At 46.4% G+C, this 9,302-nt stretch overlaps 1 long non-coding RNA gene across 1 annotated transcript; it reads right to left on the reverse strand.

Moving 5' to 3' along the window:
• Nucleotides 1-276: 276 nt before the first annotated feature.
• Nucleotides 277-4,609, reverse strand: LOC109733117 (uncharacterized). Its single transcript, XR_002225549.3, has 3 exons — nucleotides 4,348-4,609; nucleotides 4,136-4,255; nucleotides 277-3,969 (listed from the first exon to the last, which is right to left on the reverse strand). It is a non-coding gene; the product is annotated as an uncharacterized lncRNA (long non-coding RNA).
• Between the last annotated feature and the right edge of the window lie 4,693 nt (nucleotides 4,610-9,302).

A 9,302-nucleotide genomic window follows, 5' to 3' on the forward strand; every position in this document is an offset into this window, starting at 1 on the left:
TCTGAAAGTCGTCCATAAATAATTACATACATAATTTATAACTCTCTTGAGTGTGAGTGGTTGCCTGAGGTGAGTGCTCATGTTGGTACTATTTTCGGCAAGAGGCCATGCTATGTCTCCTTGTATCTAGTTATAATGAACATGTCTTGAAAGTGCCCATGCAAGATATAGAGGGTCACCAATGTATTACTCCCTCCGTTCCTAAATACTTGTCTTTCTAGGCATTTCAAATGAATATCACATAAGACAAGTATTTAGGAACGGAGGGAGTAGATATTAAAACCATGATATGTACATTAAGGGCATGTTGTCCCAGGAATAAAGCACGAGTGTCGAGCTAAATGAAACTCTTAACATAGATAATTGTGGAATAGAAATTACAACTTGCTGAGGTCATATATAGTTTCCTACAACCTTATAACCATATATATATCCATTTCCTTGAGCACCATTGTTGACCATGACCTCTTCTCCTGACCACTCGATGCTAATTTTACTACCCAAACAATGCTTGGTCTGGTAAATGTAATCATGTCTGGCAATTGGCAGTTATTGCAGTAACCAGCTCGGGTGTCTACCTTTAAATCATCTTCTACCTGGAAACACTACAGAACCAATATATTTATTATTTTATTAGTACATATATGAAAAAATAATCTATCAGGGAGCCTCCAACACTGATTTGAACATAAGTATTAATAAACTATTTAATGCATGGACTTACTATCACTATATACATATATTCAGTTAGAAATTAAGGAGATCAACAGAGAATTACCTAGTTTGTCTGAACCGAGTGCATAAATCTCACAAAGCATAATTAATCGTCAAAGACCTCAGCGTCTCAAAAAGTCTAATGCATAGAAAATTTCCATTGCTAGAAAGAAAATAATCACAGCAGTACTTATTAACACACATAAGAAATATAGTCGAGCCAGTTCTCCATGTTGATAGAGCAACTGGTCAGCATGCCATCGTTATCACTCAAAGGAAGCATCCAATGGAACCTGCAGAAACCAATACATCGAGAAGAAAAGAGCTTCCAATCGTATCACATAAGTGAATTGATACTCGGGCCAGGATAAGGTCAGCATTACGGCCACACACACACGCTCAGTCACAATTAGTGGAGTCAATTTGTGAGAGGAGCTTGTGTGCAGCAAACCTTTAGATTGTTGCGATGGAAGCCTGGGGCTGATAACACGGAGATTGATGGTTCAGGCGGAGCAACAACATGTGTACATGTCAATGACACAGAAAATAATATAGTGGTTACTTATCTGAAATAGTAACTTACAACATTTTACTAATGCCGCACGACAGAAATTGTTGGATACTTATCAATTCAGTTATTGTTTCGACTGGAAACATGCGTGCAGAATTCAGATAAGAAATAATTTCACCATCATCCAAAATCACGGTTATGAAAATGTGGTACGAAAATATAAAATTTAAGTTATGAAATCAGAATATTGTTGTTACTGTGCTACATTGTTTCAGCTTAGTAAAACCCCCAAAAAGCTAGATCATTCAGCAACTTCTTTGGAGCTCAAGTAAAAGTTTGGTTTGCTTAATCTTCTTCACAGAAACGACCCAATACATGCGCTATATTATATTCATCAGTTTAGGTTCTGCTTTAAACCATCTATGCAAGTGAATATATAAAAGACTGGATAATTCAAAATTAGCAAGAAACAATGGAAGGATCAGTTTAAAAACAAATAGAAGAGCATGTGCATTGTACAAGAAACAATGGATCTATAATTAATTTTCCCAAAACAAAAAAGAATGTAACTATGTGGCAACATGAAGAGGAATTCAGAGAGGTAGAAACCTATGGAGAGGTGAATCGATTCCATACCTACAGAAGCCAAATTCAAGTCAAACTTGCAATAGTGGCTGCAGTTACAATGTGACTCATAACGTGGCCATACTGAAACTGAAGGCAGTTAAAATCATATGAAAATTCTAGATACGGATTATACATCATATTTGCAATATACTTAACAGGAGCATGGTAGTTCTTAAACTTGCTTACATAAGTTTCTTTTAAAGTTCCTACTCTACAATACTGTTTGACGTACATATAGTGCCATGCATGTACTCTCTAAATATGCTGTTGCGCACAATGAAACACGTACATTTGCTAATTTCGTAAAAACATATTTAGCTGACAATATTTGGATAATTATTAATGTACATAGCTCCCCACTTTAAATGAGGAAATCATTAAAAGGGCACTCAATATCATAGCCAAAAATACATTACCATAGTTTTTATTTGTAGCATCTCTAAAATCTAGATAGTAGAACTCCAAAGGAAAGATCATGAATATTGTCAGAAATGAACCTAGGAAGTATGGATTCCATGGTTATATTTACAGGAAAATTTAATATGAGTATTGTAAATAGGAACCTACATATATAACGTACATCTGGATCCCTTTTCAATACAATAAATGTATGAACTGTAAACAGGAACCTATATATATAACTAAGTATGCCATAGGTTTAGCTTATTTTTTGGATGGGCAACAGTTTGAAAATCTTAATACAGATCTAGCAAGAAAAGCTTATACGCTATTAGAAATCATGTTTACAACATAATTTCTGCAGTACAATTTGGCCGCAGAAAGATGCAGGTTTGTTAAACAAATCATAACTGAGGCTTCTAGAAAAAGGTTATTAGGGGAGAGCTTCAACAAAAATAGAAATCAAAGTTCGGAAATAATAATTTTTACTAAAGAAGAACAAACACGACTTGATTTCCTTTCAAATTAAGCATAACTTTGGTTCAGAATTTCAGATGCATTTACCAATGTATGGTTGCTCTATCTGTACCCGAACCAAAATCATGCCAGACTAAGTTCTATTTCTATAGTTAATCTGTCATATGCAGAGATGAGTTTATTAACTAAAGAGTATATGCTCAAAATTTCACCACTGGAATACCATAGAGATGAAAGTCCTATGGTTGGTGGTGCAGGGTGCTACAGATGACTGCAGGTGTGTTGCTCAACACTGACTACTGTATCATCTATTTCCTTCTAATAGTACAACTATGATTAGGCCATCTCTAATGCAGAGTACTTATATAAGCGCTTAAAACGCCATGATTAAAAAAAGATATGTACGCAAACAACAAATATTCAGTAGGAGATTATATAACATGAAAATAGCTAAGAGCCCACCTGAGCCTCTGTCTGCTTCTGTCCGCAAAAGAAAAAAGCATCTGTCTGCTTCAATGCAAAGATAGGTTATCTCTCAGCAGTAATTGCCGCACGAGCGAATTGGTTGAAGCACCTGATTTGTAATGTCAAAATCTATTAATTCTCACATACCTAATTACACTTACTGTTTTCCGAAAAAAAATACAGTTACTACAGAACGGATGATCAAAATGTTCCATTGAGAGAGGTTAGCCTGCACTTAAATTCTTGTCTAACACAAACACCTGTGAGGTGCTCTTTCAACGCCGTTGTCCATCCTTGGCCTAGGCTGGCTGTGGAGAGAGGTGGCAGCACATGGAAGAGGCAACAGAGACCTCGGCCAAGAGAATAGCAACACTGCACTGATTGTGCCGACCGGTAACATCACATGAAAGAGGTGACAATGGACGGATCAACATCTGTCAGCATACGTTTTTAAATCCTAGGAAGAGAAAAATATTAAATGTATGTACCAAGCTACCACACAGATAATTTAACAATTAGCATTTACTTGGAAGAAACAACATACAATAAAATTCTCTCTGTAGGAATCATCTACTAATCTGTTTTCTAACAAAGGGTCGCATGGTATGGCACTTGTGTAAAGCTTCCTATAAATAATCAATGTGAACTGGCCCTTGCATGGGTGCTTGATGTAGATGTAGTGTAAATGTCTAACACAAGCTTACAGCAAGGTCCCACTTTAGACGATGCATGCAGACCACCTAGCTGGTTTACCTCCACTCCCCAAGACCTATAACCTGATACAGGGAAGAGAGGTGCTGAAATTAGAAACAGGAAGAGCTAGTTTTACCTGATGAGACGTTATGGATCAAGCTGAATTATTAGGGGCTCCGTGATGAATTCAACGGATAGAAAGGAGGGATTTAACGATGCGGGGTGGGGCAGGATTAACGGGAGACGAACTCAAATAGGCATGGAGTGTGAGTTGTCGTGTTGCCGGTCCAACATAAATCCTCAACTCGGGAGCCTGAAGCTGCAATTGTGGCCTCCTTTCTTCAAACTATCATGGATACACCTCCGCATCTGCATCAACCATACAGGACTGTAAAATTTTAAATAAGAGATTTAAAAGATTGGGGGAGGAGATTGAGGAAAGATTGGATTGCAGCACATACACCTCTGCATCAACCATACATGATTGGAAAAACTTGAAATAAGAGATCTGGAGATTGGGGGAGGAGATTGAGGACAGATTGGATTGCAGCACGGGTTGAACTTTGAGGCCTAGGGCTGCATTAAAATAGGAGACGGAGAGGCGGTGGAGCAGGAACATCATAGGTGGCGGAGGCGGAGTGAGGGCGTTGGAGGCGGAGGAGGTTTGGCGGGGAGGGGGCGAGAGGGAGAAGCACGACGAAGATTCTGATAAAAAAAAGGAAAACGTTTATATTCATCACTGATTTCTGACAATTCGTAAACCGCCCGCCGTCCGATTAGTAGATCAGCTCATTAGTCGTGCGTTGCATGTGGCTGGTCCCCGGAGGCTATCGTGATTCTTTTGACTTTCTTTTCCTTTCCACACGATGTGCTAGCGTATTTGCAAGCTTGGTGCACTTTAACTACTGCTCACATAAGTGCGGAGGGCTGCACTTCAACAGCATTGCTGCGAGTTGGCCTGCCAATGATGGTGCTACAAGGTCGTCTATGTGCTATGCCGCGTTAGTGGTCGGCGATACTAGGACAACGGAGCGTCGGTGGGCTGCCATTCATGGCCTCTACTGCATGTGTCGATGGCTGCTGCAATGGATCATCGCCGGACCGTCGGAACCTTGTGGGTGCTACAATGGTGCACCGTCGGAGCATCTTCGGTGTTACAACGGATCATCTTCGGGCCGCCGGAACATCCTCAGCGTTGCAACGGAACATCTTCGAGCCACCGAAGCATCGTCGGTGCTGCAATGGAGAATCGTCGATGCTGCGACGGAGCATCATCGAGCCACCTGAACATCAGAGCATTGCCGGGCCACCTAAGCCTTGTCGGGCTGCAAAGGAGCATCTTCGGTACTGCAACGGAGCGTCGTCCGTGCTGCAACGGAGCATCGCCGGGCCGCCGAAGCATCGTCGGTGTTGCAACGAAGCATCTTCGAGCCACCTGGGCATCGGAGCATCGCTGGGCCACCTGAGCCTTGTCAGTGCTGCAACGGAGCATATCGAGTTCGAGCCACCTGAGCATCATCGGTACTACAACGGAGCATCGTCTGTGTTGCAATGGGGCATTCTAGGGCCACCGGAACCTTGTCAGCGCTGCAACGTGGCATCTTCGAGTCGTCTGAGCATCATCGGTGCCGCAACGGGGCATTGCCGGGCCGCCGGAGTATCTTCGAGCCGCCTGAGCATCGTCGGTACCGCAAAGGAGCATCACCGGTGCTGCAACAGAGCATCGCTGGGCTGGCGGAGCATCATCGGTGCTGCGACGGAGCATTGCCGGGCCGCCGAAGCCTCATCGGTGCTCCAACAGAGCATCTTTGAGCCACCTAAGCATCGTCGGTACCGCAACGGAGCATCGTTGGGCCGCCGGAGCATCATCGGTGCTGCGCCGGAGCATTGCCGACCGCCAAAGCCTCGTCGGTGCTGCAACGGAGCGTCTTTGAGCCACCTGAGCATCGTCGGTACCGCCACATGAGCATCGTCGGTACCGCAACGGAGCATCTTTGAGCCACCTGAGCATCGTCGGTGCTGCGACGGAGCATTGCCGAGCCGCCGAAGCCTCGTCGGTGCTGCAACGGAGCATCTTTGTGCCGCCTGAGTATCGTCGGTATTACAATGGAGCATCATCGATGTTGTGACGGAGCATTGCCGGGCCGCCAGAGCATCGTCGGTGCTGCAACAGAGCATCTTCGAGCCGCTTGAGCATCGTTGGTACTGCAACGGAGCATCGTCAGGCCGCCGAAGCATCGCCGGTGCTGCAACGGAGCATCGTCGAGCTGTCGGAATCTCGCAAGTGCTGCAATGGGGCGTTGTCATGCCGCCCGAGCATCGTTGGATCTACAATGGAGTATCACCAATGTGCGGGTGCTGCAATGGAGAGTTGTCGGGCCGCCGGCACATCGCCGGTGCTGCAACAGAGTATCACCAGTGTTGCAATGGGACATTGTCGCGTTGCCAGAGCATCGCCGATGCTTCAAGGCTGGTGCTGCAATCCCGGAGATTGCTGGTACTGTAGTCATGGCCGGTGCGCGGCCAGCACGCTGAGCTTTCCATGAGATGGTCGGCGACATGTGCAACCTGAATTTGGTGCTGCAACTTCGCAAGCTGCGATTCTCATCGAAGCTATGCATGCCATGCTGGAAGCGAGAATATGCATTGGACGTACCGGTGGCTGGAGTGATGGCTTATTGTGATGACGTGGTCCAGGGTATAAGAGCACATAGGCGTATTGTGAATTGCACGCACCAGGGGATCAACGCTGCCCAAATCAACGGTTGTCAAGCCGGCTGATCTTTTCCTAAGATAAGTCGGCTGACGCCTAGCAGTCCCCTAAAAAAAAGATGTGTGTCTGTGTGCATGTTGAATAGTTGTCCGGGACTCTTCGAGGGATTTGATCCAACGGTTGCTAATACATAACACGCATATCAGAGGATGACTAATGTGGGAAGCTCCAATGAAGCGGGAATCTTGGCCAAGGATTATATGAGTTGATCTCCACCATTATAACTCCTATCAGATTAACGGCTCATAAATTCTAATTAACGTGGTAATTTTTTGGGAGTCTCTAATCTCTACTCTTAATGGAGCAGTTGGTAGCCTGGTACTCTGGTTTTATTTTCGTCCGGCTTTTTTTTGTCCACCTCCCACCACCCCTCGTACATAACCTTAGCTCCCTCCCACACACCGAACCGGTGGAGAAAAAATCCAGAAAAACAGTGCACGTGCCCCGCTCCCTCAATCCCTAGCTAGCCATCGCTCGTCTCCTCTTCTTGACCCGCCGCCGCCGCCGCAATCCCGAGCCCTTTCCTTCTCTCCCTCCGTACCTCCTGCGCTACCGCCGCTCCTACCTAGTCCGTCCACGTCCTTCCGACCCATGCACGCCGCCTGCACTCCACGCCTCCACGCGATGCCGCCACACCAAGGGGCGCTGATGGCCGCCACCGGTGTGGGTTGTGGACTTCCGGGCCACCTCATGCCGACGCGGTGCCATCGACGACGACCACCTCCTCCTCCTCCTCAAGCCATCACTGTCGCCTCCCCTCCATCATGGCTTGCCTGCGTGAGCCCGACGCAGGAGGACGACATCGACCATGGAGCGGAGCCTAGATGGCATGGACCGACGCAGTGGTCGTCGCCAAGGATCGGTGGTCGACGCTGAAGAGGAGGGGCCCTCTTCCTGCTGTTATCCTCCCCATCCCCTACGGCAGGATCTAGAGAAGTACGGTGCATTCCTCCGAAACATGTGTGTATTTGATGCAATTTGGGGTAACTTTGTAAATACTGGAACTTTTATGAACATTGTGTGTGCAGTAACTTACAAGGATCATAAATGTCTATACCGAGAGAGGGTGAGGGGCTGATTTGTCTAGCACTTTTCTCTTCCAGCAGGTATACAAGTTGTTGCCGACGACTCCGGTCGGGCGGAAGATACTATGCTCGACCACGTCCTGCATGAGATTGTTGACTTGTTGTCTTATGTCTCAAATGACGCCCGAACTTCAGGTTCTTTCTGTTGGAAATATGCCCTAGAGGCAATAATAAATGGTTATTATTATATTTCTTTGTTCATGATAATTGTCTATTGTTCATGCTATAATTGTGTTATCCGGAAATCGTAATACATGTGTGAATATATAGACCACAACGTGTCCCTAGTAAGCCTCTAGTTGACTAGCTCGTTGATCAACAGATAGTCATGGTTTCCTGACTATGGACATTGGATGTCATTGATAACGGGATCACATCATTAGGAGAATGATGTGATGGACAAGACCCAATCCTAAGCATAGCATAAAAGATCGTGTAGTTCGTTTGCTAGAGCTTTTCCAATGTCAAGTATCTTTTCCTTGGACCATGAGATCGTGTAACTCCCGGATGCCGTAGGAGTGCTTTGGGTGTACCAAACGTCACAACGTAACTGGGTGACTATAAAGGTACACTACAGGTATCTCTGAAAGTGTCTGTTGGGTTGACACAGATCGAGACTGGGATTTGTCACTCCGTATGACGGAGAGGTATCTCTGGGCCCACTCGTTAATGCATCATCATAATGAGCTCAATGTGACTAAGGAGTTAGCAACGGGATCATGCATTACGGTACGAGTAAAGTGACTTGCCGGTAACGAGATTGAACAAGGTATTGGGATACCGGCGATCGAATCTCGGGCAAGTAACGTACCGATTGACAAAGGGAATTGTATACGGGATTGATTGAATCCTCGACATCGTGGTTCATCCGATGAGATCATCGTGGAACATGTGGGAGCCAACATGGGTATCCAGATCCTGTTGTTAGTTATTGACCGGAGAGGCGTCTCGGTCATGTCTGCATGTCTCCCGAACCCGTAGGGTCTACACACTTAAGGTTCGGTGACGCTAGGGTTGTAGAGATATTATTATGCGGAAACCCGAAAGTTGTTCGAAGTCCCGGATGAGATCCCGGACGTCACGAGGAGTTCCGGAATGGTCCGGAGGTGAAGAATTATATATAGGAAGTCCAGTTTCGGCCACCGGGAAAGTTTCGGGGGTTATCGGTATTGTACCGGGACCACCGGAAGGGTCCCGGGGGTCCACCGGGTGGGGCCACCTATCCCGGAGGGCCCCATGGGCTGAAGTGGGAAGGGAACCAGCCCTTAGTGGGCTGGAGCGCCCCCCATGGGCCTCCCCCTGCGCCTAGGGTTGGAAACCCTAGGGGTGGGGGGCGCCCCACTTGACTTGGGGGGGGGGGGTTTCCCCCCCTGGCCGCCGCCCCCCTTGTAGATGGGTTCCAGGGCCGGCGCCCCCCCTCCAGGGGGCCTATATATAGTGGGGGGAGGGAGGGCAGCAGCACCACAGCCCCTGGCGCCTCCCTCTCCCCCTGCAACACCTCTCCCTCTCGCAGAAGCTTAGCGAAGCCCTGCCGAGATCCCCGCTACTTCCACCACCA

This window comes from Aegilops tauschii, chromosome 6, assembly GCF_002575655.3.
Source record: "Aegilops tauschii subsp. strangulata cultivar AL8/78 chromosome 6, Aet v6.0, whole genome shotgun sequence".
Classification (NCBI taxonomy): Eukaryota; Viridiplantae; Streptophyta; class Magnoliopsida; order Poales; family Poaceae; genus Aegilops; species Aegilops tauschii.